We start from the raw sequence: 18605 nt of genomic DNA on the forward strand, positions 1-18605 counted from the left end.
AGGTCCCAAAGTAGAGATCTGCCATCAGACAGGATAGAAAGTACCTTGCTCCCCTCCTTTTTCTTGGATGAAAATGGAAATATGGGAAACAAACTTGGAATCACCATACTACCACACCAATCTGGATGCACAGTTGGAGAACCAAAGCACCAGAGAGACTACTATTTCTAGTCTTCCTGAGGTGTTAATCAACTATAAAGAATATCCTTTAATAGATCTCATTTGGACAAGTAAGTCTTGTGCATGATTTTGTCCTTTTTTCTTCCCTAGCACAGATGATGAAGTGCCACATAATAATTCATTTGGAAATGGCAAATGTAAATATTAAAATGGGTAGGAGAGATTGATTAAATATTCTTCTCATTTCAAAACTCCTAGAATTCACTGAAAATCTTCCCTGAAATCACTACAGTGAATGGTACTAATTTAGGGGCACAGCTTATTTTTATATGGCCCATTGAAGGAAAGTGATAAAAAAAAAGCAAAAAATTAATTTGGGAAGTGAACAGTTGGCAAGAGATGGTTTGGGAATAGAAATTGGATGTCTGGATTATGTCTTAAATATAAGGAAAACAGACTCTTAGTCAGGGAAGGAGTAAACTTAAAAGCCTATTAGGAATATATTGCTGGGTGTCTTACAAATCTAGTTAAAAGGAATTTAAACTAAGAAAGGATGGGAGAGGAAGAAAATTGGCTATGTGCATCCACCAAGCTAGACATTATAGAATGCAGCTATAATGAAGGAAGGGGAACAGCAGTTGATATATTCAAAAGTTCACAGGAAACAAATCCCCCTCCCCCCCAAAATGAGCCAATAGTAAATGCTTCAAATGTTCTTGTACATATGCCCAAAGTTTAGACAACAAAAAATATTATGTAGAGAGGCTTTAATGTAAGCAGGAAAATCACACTACTTAGGTACCACTGAAACTGTGTAGTATGGAACCCATGTCTGGAATATGGCTCTACACCTAACTCAAAAAAGAACAAAATATGTAAAAGAATGGAGGTGGTGATGTTAGGACAGCACTGTATATTAAGAAGGTATACCTATGTGAAAAAACCCAGGAATCTGAAGAAGGGAAACATTATGTAGAATATTTGGATAATGTCCTATGGACAGAGGAAATGGACAGAGGAACAGAAATGATTTTGTCACTGGAGTATACAGTAGACTACCTGAATAGAAAGGAGAACCAGATGAAGACTTTGGCAAACAAATCATAAGCCTGGAATTTACTGGAAGACTTCAGTTATCTGGACATGTTTCCCTCCCTCTCTCTCTCTTCCTCTCCCTCTCCCTCCCTCTCTCTCTCTCTATCTTTCTCTATCTTTGCCTCTCTATCTCTCTCTGTCTGTTTCTTTTCCCCAATATCAAAGCATTTCATATCATCTTGACCTGCCTTGATGAAATTGAAGGGGAAATTCATGGGGAAAAACATGGGGAAATTCCATAAATGTATTTGATTTTCTACTAATAGGGAAGAATTACTTCCTGGGGGTGGAAATGATGGGAAAATTGGAGAAAAGTGACCCCCAAGAGCTTGTAATAGAGAAAGGAAATCTGGACAGAGTCTGAGGTATACCCAGATTTTGGGTAAAGCAGATTTCAAAGGGTTAAAAGGGGTTGGGTAGATTTCCTTGGACTGAAAGTCTGCAGGGAAAATCAACCTAGCAGGCATGGGAAACTCTTAGGAGTGAAATTCTGAGATACAAAAACCAAGAAAACAATACCAATGGGGAAAAGGTAATTATCTGAAGAAAACTGTGAGTGTACAAGGGACTCACTAAGTTACATTTTTTTAAAAGAGATGTTCAGAAGATGGAGGCAAAGACAGTTAACAAAAGGATGAATCCAAGAGCATGCCACTGTTCTATAAGATTAAAGTCAGGAGTGCTAAAACTCAGAGTGAGTTGAAAGCGACCAGGGAAGCAAAGGGCCAAAAAGAAAATTGTTTTTATTTTTTAAAACTGTGTGTTGAAATACTTAAGAAATTACTATCCTTTCTCTGCTCACCTCGGTGTTAGGCATGTTTTGGGATGAGTTTCCAATTCCCATGTCTTTTGCTTCCCTACTCCTGTCTGAGTGATTTTCCATTAGCCAATTCTTCCTGCTTCTTCTGCCCCATGAGGGGCCTTTGTCATTATAAGTAGGCTACCTACCTCTATTTTTCCCTTGCTGACCCCAATAAGCACTCTAGAGACTAAGGGTAGGGATTCTTGAATTGCCTTAGTAGTTAGGATAGTAGAGAATATCTCCCCTGGTTTCCAGAGAGGTGGGATAGGTGATATCACAGAAAGAGCACCAAAACTGAGTCATAAGACCCAGAGCTGGGTCCTGGCTTTAACATTTCCCCTAGCTATGTGACCTTAGATAAGTCACTTAACCAAGTGGTCTGGGCCTCCATTTCCTATTTGTAAATGAAGGGATTGGGCTACACGAATTCTAAAGTCTTTCCAAATGATCATAAATACTACATCTCCCCACCCTTTTATATTCTGTAGATGTGTTGCTTTCCTCTTTAGAATGTGAATTTCATTCATCCATCTGGCTGTTTGTCTATCTATCTACCTATCTTTCAGCTCTAACATTCTATGAGAATACTGACTGAATTAATTCTGTTATTCACCTTTCTCTTGCTTTCTTATTCTCTGTTCCTTTTTTACTCTTCTTCCTTCTATATCCCTTTCTTTTAAAGGTTTATATTAGTAAGATGCTTGAATAAGGCCAGAAGGTTGTAGAAAGAACAAGTTACAGAAGTTACCGGGTATTAGCCAATAGTAGCCACCAATAGAATGGAAGGAAGCCAGCTCTCCTCAATCCCTTTTCTCTAACAGCCCTTGTCCTCTCTCAGAGACTGGAAGGAGAGACTCTGGACCTCTTTTCTTTGCTCACTTTGAAGGTTTATGGGGTTCTTTGTTTTTCAACATTTATCACATAAGCTTTGCAGGACAGCTTTTTGTTAGCGAGTTTCCCAAATTCAAAGGGAAGAGGAAGCATTTTTTTCTTTCTTCCTTTCTTCATCCAGAGCCAGAATGTCTTAGATATTTGTGCCAGAGAGTAACTGTTGGTCACTTTCCCATCCTCTTGTACTGGTCTTATGAAAAGGCTGGTGTCTCCTGAGGGTGATTAGTTCGTTTTGGAGCTCAAGGGAGAAGGCCTTGCTTCCTTGCCAGATTTCTTGGGAAAAAGTTAAAAAAAAAAAACTCAAACCTTTGCAAATGGTTTCCCGAGGTCTTAAGACACCCAAAGGACTTTGTAAAAGTCAGTTGCAGATGCAAGGTCTATATAGGCAAAATGAAATGGAGAGTTGAACAAATATCCTGTCAATCGAATCATTGTAGATGGAACCCAGGGATAATTAACACCCCCCCCCCCTTCTCTGTCATCCTTTCCTCTGTAGTATTTCCTCCCCATGATAATTTTGACTTATTGACCGGTTGAATAGAATCTTAGCATATGTGAAGACTTAAAGGAATTCTAGTAACAATAACTTACATTCCTTTAGGACTTTATGATTTATAGGGCACTTACCTCACAACAACTCTGTGAATGAGGTAATGCAAGTAAGCAACACATTTTACAAAATGCAGAAAATACAGGGGCAGTTACATGGTGCAGTGAGTGGATAGAGTGCTAGGCCTAAGTTCAGGAAGACTCCTCTTCATGAGTTCAAATCTGGCCTCAGACACTTAGCTGTGTGACCCTGGGCAAGTCACTTAACCCTGTTTGCTTCAGTCTCCTCATTTGTAAAAATGAGTTGGAGAATGACATGGCAAACCTCTTGAGTATCTTTGCCAAGAAAAACCCAGAGAGGCCACTTCTGGGAGCCAAGATGATGGAGTAAACAGCAAATGGCTCTTGTTCTCCCATATTAACCTCCAAACAACCAAACAACCATAAAATAGCACCACAGAACAAATCCTAGAACAGTAGAAAGATGGGCTAGAATGGTCTTTTAGCCTGGGGGAATTGGAGGATTGGCAAGAAAGGTCCATCTCACTCAGGTAAAAGGGCAGTGCATCCAGGACAGCAGGCATCCCAGCAAGCCAGCAGCAAGCCCCACCTTGGGAAACCATGAGGAGATCCTGAGCCCCAGTGTGGAAGAGCAGGGAAATGCCAACACCAGGACCCCCACATGACGCGTAGCCAGTGGAACCCACAGACTCCAGCTCTGAGAACCACTCTAAGCTCTGGCACAGCTCCAGGTGGGCAGGTACCCTGTGGTGGTTGGGCCTCCAAATCTTTCAGTATAGCCCCAGGGAAAACACAGAAAAGCCTCAGCACATGCCAGACAGCACCACTAGGTCCCCAGCTCAGCACTAGGTAAGCTGTCAGACCCCTACAGCCTATGTGCATCTGACTACCAGCTAAGTGCCTATGTGCATCCACCAAGCCAGACATTACAGAATGCAGCTATAATGAAGGAAGGGGAACAGCAGATGATATATTCAAAAGTTCACAGGAGACAAATCCTCCTCCCCCCAAAATGAGCCATTAGTAAAGACTTCAAATGTTCATGTGATATACCCAAATAAAAACCCTTCAGGAACATTATAGCCAAACTTTATAACTCTCAGGTCAAAGAAAAAATACTGAAAGTGGCCAGAAGGAAACAATTCACATAATGGGGAGTCACAATCAGGATCACACAGAGCTTAGCAGCTACAATATCAAAGGATTGGAGGTCACGGAGGTACTCACTCCACCCCGAAAGTGCAGCACAGAAACAAAGGTCCTCCATGGGCCTCAGGGCAGCATCAGTACAGCACCAGGTAAACAGCCAGGGCCTGCAGCCACTAGCAGAAGAAGCTGGAGACAGTGCCCCTTTTACCCTGGGAGCAAAGTTCAAATTTAAAAGAAAGAAAAAGCCAGAAAGGGGGGAGAGGGGGGAGGATGAACAGAAAACAACAAACAAATCTGACTAGTTATTATGGTTATTACATTATTATTAAGTTATTACAGTGACAGGGAAGACCAAGACACAAACTCAGAAAAGGACAATACCAAAGCACCTATGGGCAAATCCCCAAAGAAAATGGCAGGTCTTATACCCAGAAAGAACTCATGGAAGAGCTCACAAAGGAGCTTAAAATCATATAAGAGAGGTAGAAGAAAAATGGGAGAAAAATGAGAGTCATGCAAGAGAATTATGAAAAAACACTCAATAGCTTGGAGAACGGCTTAAAAAAATAGAACTGGTCAGATAGAAAAGGAGATACAAAAATCCACTGAATAAAACAACTCCTTAAAGAATACAATTGGCCCAATGGAAAACAACAACACAATCCCCACAAAAAAATACATCACATTTGCAAGAGACATGACATAACAACTCAGTACCAGAGTGGCCACACAGCCTTAAAAAACACAAAGTACATAATATTATAATCCCCTCAATTCAAAACAAAAATGTCCAAATAAAGTTCTCTTGGGAGTGTGTCCTTCCCCCCACACTGCCCTTTCAGGCTTCCTTCTGGCATTCTCAGGTGCAGGCTCTAATAAGCCAAGTCCCAGTCTTAACACTGCTCCTCCCTCCCCCCCACTTCCAAGTCCTGAGGGGTAGCTGTGCAACAAAGCCAACAGGGTGGGGTCCTTGGGGGTCCAAGGCACTCCCCTCCACCCACCACAGGCAACTCCACCCTCCTCCTGGGTCCCAGACTATCACAGGAGCATGCAAGAAAGCACATTCAGCACTCCTGCCTTGCTGCACGGTCCTTATCTTGCCCTGGGGCTGGATTCTGAACTCCTGGGTTCCTCCTCCTCCCTCAGGAGCCAGCTGCTCCTGGCTTCTGCCCGAGTCCCAGTGCAGGCAACTCTCCATTCTCGCTGTCACTTCACCAAAGTTGGCATGCTGGCAGTTCTCTGCTCCTGCTCCATGACTCCACAGAATCATAGCTACCACAACTGGGAAACAAACAATTATCTCAGCCCCCATACTTTCCTTTTAGTCTGCAGATCCTGTCTGACTATGTCATTTGTAGCAGCCAGCACCCTAGCATACCCAGGAGAGCTGCTAGCACAGGTTCTTTGATCTGCTTTTCTAAAGGAAAGCAAATAGAAAAGGGGTTAACAAAACATCTTACTTTAATCAAATGAAATTATATATAATATAAACATATATATAAATTCACTTAGTTCAGGTGCAAAAGTCAGCACCCTGAACTTCTGAAAATACAAACAAAAATTACAAGCAGACAAAAAATACAGAGAAAATAACACAATTCGACAGACTTCTAGCTATCTCACCATTACATACATGCAGTGTTTGTTACCAGAGAGAAGAGCACCAGCATCTGGGTTTTCAAAGCTGGGGGCTCAACAGTTGCCCGGAGTCTCATCTGGCGAAATCATACAACTCTTCCCATAAGTGAGCCCCAACGCAAAACCTCACCTCAGGGAGTATATATAGCCTTCTCCAGGGTCAGAGGACATCACAACCTTCTTGACCCCTTGTCTAATTACAAAGTAACAAAAGGTGTGTCTTCCTGAAAAAAAAAGCCTCCCCATTAAAAGGCAGGGAAGATCTTCAAATTTCCTTACCTTTACTTGTGTATTTGAGGGAATGACACAAAGAAATAAGGGATGAGAAAGAGGGGTAAAATGGGTGCAGAAGGAAGGGAGAGGTAAAAATAGGGTAAATTATCTTACATGAAGAGGTAAGAAAGACCTATTACAGTGAAGGGGAAGATGGGAGGGGACTGTGATGGACATTGCTTGAACCTTACTCTCATCAGTATTGGCTCAAAGAGGGAATAATAAATACAGTCAGACGAATATAGACATCTATGCTACCCATCAGAGAAGTAGAAGGGGAGGAGATTAAATAAGGGAGTTGGGATGGGGACTGACAGAAGGGTGGGTAGATCAGGAGAGGTGGTAGAGAGAAGAAAACACTGGTGATATGGGAAAGGGTGAAAGGAGAGAGAGGACAAACAGGAGAAAGAACAGGATGGAGAGAAACACACAGGTAATAACCGTAAGAGTGAATGGGAACGGGATGGACTTTCCCATTACACAGAAGTACGTAGCAGAGTGGATCAAAAACCACTATCTTACAACATGTTACTTACAAGGAATGCATTTGAAGTATAGAGACACACATAAAATAAAGGAAAACCTGGAAAGATTTGTATCAACTGATGCAAAGTAAAATGAACACAACCAGGAAAACACTGCACACAGTATTAGCAGCATCCTATGATGATTAACTATGAGTGACTCAGCTTTTCTCAGCAATGCAATGATCCATGACAAGTACAAAGGACCTAGGAAGTAAAATACTCTCCATATCCTGATAAAGAACTGATAGACTCTAAAGGCAGATCAAAGCATATTTTTTCAACTTCTCCCTTTTGATCTGTTTCTTTTTCCACAGCTATGATGAATATGGAAATGTGTTTTTTAAGACGGCACATGTAGAAACTATATCAAACTGCCTCCCGTTTTCAGAAGAAAGGAGGCACAAAAATTTGGAACTTGAAATCTTGTAAAAAATGCATGCTAAAAATTTTCTTGGGGGTGGAGCCAAGATGGCAGCATAAAAGCAGGGAACTGCTTGAGATCCTGCTCCAATCACTTCCAATATCTGTAAAAATATGACTCTAAATAAATTTTAGAGCTACAGAACCTACAAAGTGACAGAGAGAAACAAATCTCCCACTGAAGGCTGCTAGGCAGGCTGACAGGAAGGGTCTATCACACTGGGCTGGGAGCCAAGCACAGTCCTGCATGAGCTGCATGGGCCCAGACCAGCAGCACAGACTGGCCAGAAGACTTCAGGTGAGTGAATCACTGGCAGCTGTGGTGGTTTCCAGACTTCTCAACCCATAAATGCCAAAGAGAAAGTAAAAGGTCAGTGGGGAACCCTGTTGATCTTTGGTGAGAGAAGAATGGGGTCTGGCCCCTGCCCCCAGGGCAGCAGAGGTGACAGCAGCTGCAACTGCTGCCATGGATATTTCTTTCAGCTCCAGGCCCACAGATCATGGGGGCCCAAGTGACTGTCCAGAGGGCATTTTCAGGAATCTCTCTGCTGACTTTGAGGCAGGATTCTCTTGCTTTGCCCTGCTTGGATCTGGGTCGCAGTCTTGGGTGGTGGTCCTGGGGTGAGGAGTGCTGGTGTGACAGAGCTTGTTGAGGCTGTGGAGACAAAGTCATCCTCACAGTTCTGAGGCAGGTGCCTGGAAAAAACTCTGACAATAGCTGTGCAAAACCCCAGAAATTTGGGACACAACACTCTCCATCCTGGAAGCAAAATTCTACCATGGCAAAGAGCTCAAAAGTCAAGTAATTGGCTGGCAATATGAGCAAATAGAGGAAGCACAATCAGACTATAGAATCCATTTTTTGGGAACAAAGAGTATCAAAATAGAACCAGAAGAAGATAACAAAGTCAAAACTCCTGCAAACTGGTTGAAAATCAAGTAAGAGAAGTAGAGGAAAAATTGGGAAGAGAAATGAGAGTGATGTAAGAAAATAATGAAAATCATGTCAACATCCTGACTAAAGAAAATAACACCTTAAAAAACAAACTATCTCAAATGGCAAAAGAAATCCAAAAAGTCAATGAGAAGAATACCTTAAAAAGCAGAATTGGTCAGATGGAAAAGTAATTTCAAAAGCTCACTGAAAAGAATAATTCCTTCAAAATTAGATGGGAGCAAATGGAGGCTATAATGACTTTATGAGAAATCAAGATACTATAAAACAGATCCAAACAAATGAAAAAATAGAAGGCAATGTGAAATAATTTCATTGGTAAAACCACTCACCTGGAAAATAGATCCAGGAGAGATCATTTAAAAATTATTGGACTACCTGATCAAAAAAAGAGTCTAGACATCATCTTTCAAGAAATTATCAAGCAAAATTGCCCTGATATTCTAGAACCAGAGGGCAAAATAGAAATTAAAAGAATTCACCGACCACTTCTTTTAAAAGATCCCCAAAAGAAAACTCCTAGGATTACCATAGCCAAATTCCAGAGTTCCCAGGTCAAGGAGAAAATGTTACAAGCAGCCAGGAAGAAACAATTTGAGTGTTGTGGAAACACAATCAGAATGACACAAGATCTAGCAGCTTTTACATTAAGGAATAGAAGGGCTTGGAATATGATATTTTGGAGGTCAAAAGAGCTAGGATTAAAACCAAGAATCACCTACCCAGCAAAACTGAGTATAAAACTTCAGGGTAAAATATGGATATTCCATGAAATAGAGGACTTACAAGCATTCTTGATGAAAAGACCAGAACTGAAAAGAAAATCTGACTTTCAAATATAAGAAGTAAGAAAAGCATGAGAAGGTAAACAGGAAAAAGAAATCATAAGGAACTTATTAAAGATGAACTATTTACATTCCTATATGGAAAAACAATAATTGTGACTCATGAGACTTTTCTCAGTATGAGGATAGTTGAAGGGAATATATATGTATATATAAATATATATGTATGTATAGGAGGGTATATGTGTGTATATGTATATGTGTGTATGTGTATATGTGTATATATATATATACCTAGACAGAGAACACAGGATGAGCATGAATATGAATATGAACAGGATGATATCTAAAAACTAAAATTAAGAGGTGAGAGAATAATGTATTGGGAGAAGGAGAAAGATAGAGATAGAATAGGGTCAATTATCTCACATAAAAGAGGCAAGAGAAAACCGTTACAATAGAGGAGAAGAGCAAAAAGGTAAAAAGGAATGAGTCATCCTTACTCTCATTGGATTTGGCTTAAGGAGGGAATAACATACACACTCAATTGGGTATCTCACCCTACAGGAAAGCAGGGGGGAAGGGGATAAGAGGGGGGATAATAGAAGGGAGGGCAGATTGGGGGAGAGGGTAGTTAGGAGCAAATGCTTTTGAAAAGGGACAGAGTCAAAGGAGAAAATAGAATAAGTGGGGGGCGGGATAGGATGGAGGGAAATATAGTTAGTCTTTCACAATATAACTACTATGGAAATGTTTTGAGTAACTACACACGTACAACCTATATTAAACTGCTTGTCTTCCCAGTTGGGGTGGGTGAGGAGGGAAGAAGGCAAAGAATGTGGAAATCAAAGTTTTAAAAAACAAATGTTAAAAATGTTTTAAAATAATAAGATATATAGACAATGGGGTATAGAAATCCATCTTGATCTACAACAAAGTAGCGGGGGTAGGGAGGAAGACATAAGAGAGAACCGATTGGCGGAAGAAGTGTTATGTATATGAGGCAGCCAGGTAGCATAGCGAGTAAGAGCACCGGCCCCAGGGTTGGGATGACCTGGGGATCAAATCCGGGCTCAAACACTTAGCACCACACCCAGAAATAACTGGCTATGTAACCTTGAGCGAGTTACTTAACCCCAATTGCTTAAAAAAAAAAAGTATTATGTATGCTTCCTTTCTTTGGGTGGGGGTAGGGAAGAGACAGGGAGAGAGTTTGTAACTAAAAATCTTGTGGAAGTGAATATTGAAAACTAAAAAATAAATAAGTTTATTTTAAAAATTTCTTGATTTTTAATTGTGGAAAAAAAAATTAAAATCAAACCAAAGGAAAAAAGTGAATCCCAAATGAGATCATGAAGAGTCAGACATTATTGAAATGACTGAACAACAACAAAAAGAAAGATTTCACAAGAGGAAAAAGCTATTTAGTGTGGGCTTCAATGGAACCATATTCACATCATCCTTGTATGTTCAATGATTAAGAAGGTTTTTTTGTTCAACTGTTAAAAAATGTGGAAGCCATACTTAGTTGTCCTTAGGAGAGATTATAATTGATTTACATCTGAGCAGATGAGTCAAGCGCTACTAAAATGACTTTACAACAACAAACTGAAGTTTAGAGAGGTCAAGAGACTTGACCAAAGGCAGAAAACTGAAAGCATCAGAGTTGGAAGTTGAACCCAAATCTGCTAGAGTCACATCCAGAGCCCATTGCACTACTACAGAACACCATAGTTCAATGTAATTGTTTAATTAATCAATATTTAGTAAGCACCTACTATGTGCCAGGCACTGTTATGGATACAAATGCAAAGAATGAAACAATTCCTACTCTCCACAAGTTTTAAGTTCTAATAGGAAGACATCAAGGACATATAAAATGTTTACAGCATAGATGTAAATCAATAAATATATATCTATATATGTATATATGTATGTATAGACATACATATATAATAGTTAAATATAGGGGTGGAGAACCTGTGATCTCAAGGACACATGTGGCCCTCTAAGTTTTCAAGTACAGCCCTTAGACTGAATCCAAACTTCACAAAACAGAGTATGAAGTTTAGATTTAATCAAAGGGCTACACTTGAGGACCTAGAGAATCACATGTGGCCTGGAGGTGGCAGGTTCCCCTCTCCTGGAACTTACAAAAACAGGCAACTTGGGAGGGAGGCATTAACAATTGGGGGAATCAGGTCAGTCTTCATATGCAAGATGGTGTCTGAGCAGCATAATGTTGATGAAGGTATTTAGTCACAAAACTATTCCCCTGAGTTAATGCTGAATTTCTTTTTTCTTATTTTTCAATTAAAAATTCTTGTTTTCTCTTGTATGACTTGTATTCATACAAGGACAATGTAGTCACTGAAACATAAATTTTTCTCTATTTTCTGCTTGCTTCACTCAGTTCACAGATGTCTTCTCATGTTTCTCTGAACCTATTCCTCTTATCATTTCTTATAGCACAATAGTTTTGCCATACATTCATATTCCAGTATTTGTTAAACCTTTCCTTAACTGATGGGCATCCCCTTAAGTTTCTGGTTCTTTGACACTACAAAAAGAGCTGCTGTAAAAATCTTTGCACTTATAGATGTATATTTTTGTATGTACTCTTTCCTATTCTTTAAATCTTTCGGGAGTATAAGTCTTGTGGTAGTATTTCTGGGTCAAAGGATATGCCCAGTTTTAGGATTTCTGTATGCATAATTCTAAATTATTTTTCAGAATGGCTGAACCAATTCATAGCTCCACCAATAGCAATTAGTGTACCCCATTAATATAATGAATGACAGAAGAGTTACAGCAAAGGATATGACTGAAATTCTAGCCTATCTACAAAATTAGAAAATGGTAAGGTCAGAAAATATCCATAATTATTAACTGAAATGTTTAACAGTCAGACAAATAGGTCAATTGGATGTTTATGTGCTGTATGTAGAGTATTCATATGGTATTATGACAAAATTCTATAAATGCAAGAAAGAAAGTGTTGGCTAAGGAGCAAAAAACTTGTGACAGAATATTTTAAACTTATAAAAAGAAACATATGATCAATATGGTGATTACCAAACAAATTACCCCAAAGCAGCATAAAAAAATTTTGCTTTTGTTAATTATTGAGAAGTTCATGGCCTGTTCCTCTATTGCAAATATTTGAAATAGACCTAAGTATAATTAGAATACTTGGTATTTGATGTCCACATGGACAACTCTTCTCTGTTTTAAACAAATCACCAACAAAGTAAAAAACAATTCATATAAAGTGTAGCTTTTTTTTTTCTCCAAGAAAGACATTTAAACACTTTATGATTCTTCTTAGCTGTAAATCCATTATGAACTCTCCTAAGGACAACTAAGTATGGCTTCCAAATTTTAAAAAAAGAGTTGAACCAAAAAACCTTCTTAACTACTGAACATACAAGGATGACATATGGCTCCATGGAAACCCACACTAAACAGCTTCTTTATCTGATCAGATCTTTCTTCTCATTGTTGTTCAGTCCTTTCAGTTGTATCTGACTCTTTGTGACCCCATTTGGGGTTTCTTGACAAAAATACTGGAGTGGTTTTGCCATTTCCTTCTCCAGCTCATTTTCCAGATGAAGAAACGGAGGCAATCAGGGTTAAGTGACTTCCCCAGCGTCACATAGCTATGAAGTGTGTGAGACCAAATTTGAACTTAGAAAGGTGAGTCTATCTGACTCCAGGCCAGGTATTCTGTCCACTGAACCACCTAGTTGTTTCCAGAATCTTTCTATAGTGTTATATACACACACACACACACACACATTTATATATATGTATAATATGCACATGCATATGTATATATATATATATATACATAATTTGGACTCAATAAATATACAATTCTTAATATCAAAGCATGATAGAGACCAAAGGCTTTTTGAGCTTCAATCTGAAGGTCAAAATGAACCAAAGGATAAAGTTGGTATCTATTGGTTTCTTTCAGGCAGGATGCACTAAACATAAAGATATCAAAGAGAAAGCTCTGGTCTAATATATTAGGAAATTCACTGGCATTCTAAAATCAAATCAGAATAGAAAGGATACTTTTTAAAAAATATATGTAGTATTTTATTTTTTCCCAATTACACATGGAGACAATTTAGTATTCATTTGTTATAAGATTTTGAGTTTCAAATTTTAACCCTTCTTTCCTCCTCTCCCCTCTTCTGGAAATGATAGGCAATTAGATATAGGTTATATATGTACTATCGTGTAAAACACATTTCCATATTAGTGACAATTGGGAAAGAATTAACAGATCAAAAGGAAAAAAACACAAAAAAGAATAAGATAAGTGAAAATATATGTTTTGCTCTATTTTCAGAGTTCATCAGTTTTTTATCTGGATGTGGACAGCATTTTCCTCCATGATTCTTTTGAACTTGTCTTGGATCATTGTGTTGCTGAGAAAAGCTGAGTCGTTCATAGTTGATCCTCATGTGATGTCGTTGATACTGCATACAGTGTTTTCCTGGTTCTGCTCATTTCACTTTTCATCAATTTGCACAAGTCCTTCCAGGTTTTCCATTACTCTTTCTGTGTCTCTCTGCTTCAAGTGTGTTTCTTGTAAGCAACATATTGTAGGATACTGGTTTTTATATAAAATGTTTTCCTGGTTCTGATCATTTCAATTTCCATCAGTTCATACAAGTGGAAAGAATGCTTTTAAAGCAATTACCATTTATACAAATCTTCTTGTATAGTTTCAAAATTACAAAATGAGCCATAGCATACTTGGAAAGTCCCATATAACATTAACAAAACATAAGGACCCATCACCCTAAAGCAGATATAGAAAGATTAACATATCCACCCTGTCTTCTGCTTTAGGCTTGTTCCAACTGAAGAGAAGCATCAGACCAGCACACTTTTAAAAACTGATTACAGCTTTTTGTTAAGTACAATTCAGTGAGGAAGTTGGAAGAGCCGCATAAATGAAAGAGAAAACAAACAGAGGTGTGGATAGCAGGGGGGTCAGAGGAGGTGGGAGAGACAGAAAGAGTTTTTGGGGGATGTGGACAGTTGTTCTAGAAGGAGTCAGCTGGTTTGGTCCGGGAGGAGTTGCACATGGAGGTCCCAGGGAGGCTCTCTTGTATTAGGCAGGTGTGTGGACCCGGCTGAGGATTCCTATCACAAATGAAGGGAAATCCTCTCATTTTGACAATGGGATTTGTCGAGTTTGGTTTGGGTAGACTTGGGGTAGTGGTTTGTGTTTTTGTTGTTCAGTTGCATTGCTATGCAAATGCTAGCAATTATTATTATTAATTATTACTGAGCTCAAAGTACCCCCCCCCGGCAGAATATCCCTTAGCATTGAAGAAATGAACTATATTAAAACTGGACTGTTCACCACAATCACTTGGGCATACAACAGACCTGCAAAACATAAGAACATCTTTTATAGATGTTGCCATATTGAACATGCATAATCCCCTAATGAAAAGAAATTTAAAAACTCTCAAAATATAGAGAACCAGTAAAATCAGAACCCCATGAGAACAGGAAGAAGTACATGTCATTCCTATTATCTTGTCTACTACTGGAGTTGTTCCAAAGACGTTTTCAGCAAATCTAACAGAAGATGAGCTTATTTTCCAACACTTTAATTTTCCTTCAGTTACCAAAAAAAATCATTTAATCTACTTGCAGAATGGTCCATCAAATAGTCAACTTAAAAGTAGAATAGCGACTTGTCCCAGGATCAATTTTAACTGAACCCCACTGAATGCAAAGATTTCAGGAAGAAGTTAGTTCTTTAAGGTTTGCAAAATGATTTACATATGTTATTTCATATGAGTGTCAGAACATTGGAAAGAGCACTGAATTTGGAATCAGAAGACCAGAGTGTGAGTCCTTCATCTACCACCTACTAACTATATGGCTTTGGGTAGGTCACTCAACCTTGCCAGGACTCTCTTCTGTCATTTGTAAAGTGAATGAATTGGATTATATTCCTCTAAGGTCCCTACCATCTCCTCAATATTCTCAATCATGCAATTAGAAAATTCCATGATCCATTTTACTAAGAAGGAAAACAGATTAATAAAGATTGTTACCTGCCCATGGCTACAGTTAGCAAGGATCAGAAGCTGGATGTGAACCTGACTCTAGGGTCTTCCTGACTGTAGGGCTAGTACTCAATTTACATCATGTTCATACTTCCTCATTAGAAGTCTTAAACAGAATTTTTTTCTTACTGAATTCTACTCCAGTTCAGTACTAAAACTCATAGCCAGTGCATAGAATCATGGCATACAGAGTCAGGGAGAACTTGGAAATCACCTAATCTGACTATGTTATGTTTTATGTTAGAACCTTCCTATGGTTGCACATCGAGTACATGGCAGAACTGTATTTGAACACAATCCTTTTGACTTCAGGAAATCCAGGACTTTGTCCCTATGCCACACTATCCTAAATGATACATAGATCATAATAATTTATCTAATAAGTTATAAATAATTGAATGAAAAAGTACTATTTGTGCCCAGACTGTAGTAGAGCCTCCAAGCTCCTCTTGGTCTGATCAACCACAGTTGGACACACTGTACATCGACCCAGACATAGTGATGTCATCTTAGTCCTCTTCAAATACAAAGGACAACAACCATTTAATAACCAACCTTTGTGTTTTCTTGTTTCAATGGCTGTGAGAAAGCCTGTTAGTGGCTTGTGTCCTTTTTTTATGAGCAGCTTAAAGAGAGGCTTTGTAGGGGTGGTTAGGTGGCGCAGTGAATAGAGCACCAGCCCTGGAGTCAGGAGGACCTGGGTTTGGATCCGCCCTCAGACACTTAACACAAAAATCTAGCTGTGTGACCTCGGGCAAGTCACTTAACCCCAATTGCCCTCCAAAAAAAAAAAAGAGAGGCTTTGTATCCACAGACATTTAAGGTGGTTTTGTTTAGCAGGGTTGCTAAGATCCTTGTGATTCAGGATGGAAAAAATTCCCCCTTTTCCAAAGCAGGCATTCTGGTTGTTTTATCTTAAGCCAGAGCCCCAGAGAATAGAGTAAATTCATCAGTGGGTGCTGTCTGGTCCTAGATAGATACGTAATGGTGGAAACATCTAATCTTTTCTTCCATCCTGAAACACTAAATCCCATCAATGGAAAAAAAAATTCACACATCTGGAAAAATTGTTGAACCAGAGAGATAATTATGGCAAGCAAATTGGGGAGGGCTTCTGTCTACCCATTATGACATTAGGACCAAAGCTTTCTTATCGGGAAGAAAAAAGAGAGAGTGTTCACTGTGTATGCTGAAGTTAAGCTAATGACATTTTATTGTTGTTTAAAAAAAAATTCACTCAAGAACCCTGCATATTTGGCCAAAAACTCTGCCCATCTTTCTAGACCCACATTATTAGTTTATAACAGAGCTCAGTGTAGAGGGTGAAAAGGGAATCAGTTATTTTTTCCTTATCCATTTCCCTCTCTTACCTTCTGCGAAAAAAAGGAAGGGGAGAAAGAGGACATCCCAGATTGCTTCATCAGTTTGGGGACTTCATATGGTTTTCATTAAAAAGTCAGAAAGGCTAGAGATGTGAAAAGCAATAGGCCTTTATTACAAGAAAGCCCAATGCCTAACATGAATCTTCTAGAGATAGGGGTAAAGGAATAGGCATTCAAGGTAAGGGAGACATTTGGGTTGTATTTCCTAGAACTGAGGATGGGGGTGTTAGAGCCTGAGGCATATTGATCTTTAGACCAAGGCAAGAGATCCAACAGTAGTTCTTTAGACAGAGTGCCCTTTGAATAGGCATATCCAGGCTCCACAAAGTTTCCTGCCTTTCTTCCTCTTTGATATGTGGAACACTCGGGTCAAATAATCATAGAATCTTGTATTTGGAGCTGGAAAAAGCATCAGAGGCCATTTAATCCAATTTCCTTATTTTTCAGAGAAGGAAATAAGACATCTAGAACTTACTGGTTGTTGTTATTGTTACTGGTCTTTTGTTCTTGAAGAGGACTGATGATATCACAAGGATGATGTCTTGACTTGTGTGGGAATTGGATTTAACTGAGGCAGAGCTATGCAAAGTCATCAGCCTCACTCTCTCCTCTAGTCATCAGAGTCCAGTGGAAAGACAAAAGGCAAGATGACTCAGAAATCAAGTTGTATGCTCAAGGTCATATAGCTCTTAAGTATCTGAGGTGGATTTGAACCTAAGTCTTCTTGACTACAAGTCTAGTGCCCTATCCACTATTCTATGATGTCTCTCATGACATTAAACCTTTCACCAGGACTTTGTCCCCCCCAGAGAAGTTTCATAAGGTTTATGTGTGCTTGTAGTGCCAACATAATATCCACAGCACTGATGGCAACTATGAATATGCCAGCATAGTGCTGAATTATAAAATACGACAGACTCTCCATATTGAAGACAGAAGCAAAACATTTATTCAGAAACCAGAAAGCCAAATCCTAACACCAGAAAACCTAATCCATCATAGCAACAAAGAAGTTAATACATATTATCACTGAAGGGAGCAATACCATCCCAAAGCCTTCCCACAAACAAACACTCACAAGCCTAGCTGCCTGCTTGCCTGCTTCCTCTCTCCCCTCCCCAACTGCTCTGACTCCAAGCTTCCTCTCAGCTCCACTCTACCCATCTGTTCAGCAAGCTCCTCCTACTAAAGGCTCCTTGTGATTACATTCAGCCTATTAAGGAATAAGGAAGATCTTCAAATTCCCTTAGGCCTATTAAGGATCAGGGAAGATCTTCAAATTCCCATTACCATCACAGTGTTTGGTTGGTGTTCCAACCAAATTCTGATGTCACAAGCAGGCACATGCTAGTGGAGGGCCAAGTTGAATGAATATAAAGCAGTGGAGTTTCCAGAAAAAGTCAGGGAGAGGATATTAGTTAGAAGGTAAGGTCTAGTCCAAAGTAGACTCAGAAAGTGAGTCCTGTGAGTCTAATAGAAGCCTTTCAAAACACGATTTTTTTTTGGACTGCCTAGAAGGTACAGAGAGAGAGTAATAGGAAAAAAAGGGAAGTAAAAGTGGGAAGGAGAAGAGGTAGACAGGAATCAAGAAGGGCTCTTTTAGTCAAAGTTGTACAATTTAATTCAGTTCAATTGCACCGGATAACATTCTGAGCAGTCATATGATCAGAACTGTGTTTTAGAATAATTAGTTTTTTAGAGCAGTAAAGGATGGATTAGAGTGACAGAGAGCCTGGAAGTGGGGAGAATGGATAGACAGTGAGGGCCTGCATAAAGTCAGTGACAAAGGTGATTGAGAGGAAAGGACAGAGGCAAGAGATCCTAAGGAGATAGAATTGACAGGCCCTGGCGACTGAATGGATGTGGGAGAAGAGGGTAAGGCACCAGGTTCATA

General features: G+C 39.3%; 1 long non-coding RNA gene across 1 annotated transcript in view; it reads left to right on the forward strand.

The window, feature by feature from the left end:
• LOC138164256 (uncharacterized) overlaps nucleotides 1–13841 on the forward strand; it is a 52160-nt gene extending 38319 nt beyond the window's left edge. Inside the window, exon 4 of the long non-coding RNA XR_011169019.1 lies at nucleotides 13586–13841. This is a non-coding gene — a long non-coding RNA (uncharacterized lncRNA). The remainder of the gene's footprint in view (nucleotides 1–13585) is intronic.
• The last annotated feature ends 4764 nt before the right edge of the window (nucleotides 13842–18605 follow it).

The sequence above is a fragment of the Petaurus breviceps genome, unplaced genomic scaffold (genome assembly GCF_028583685.1).
Source record: "Petaurus breviceps papuanus isolate PSGF00001 unplaced genomic scaffold, PetGlider_PUasm1.0 189, whole genome shotgun sequence".
Taxonomy (NCBI): Eukaryota; Metazoa; Chordata; class Mammalia; order Diprotodontia; family Petauridae; genus Petaurus; species Petaurus breviceps.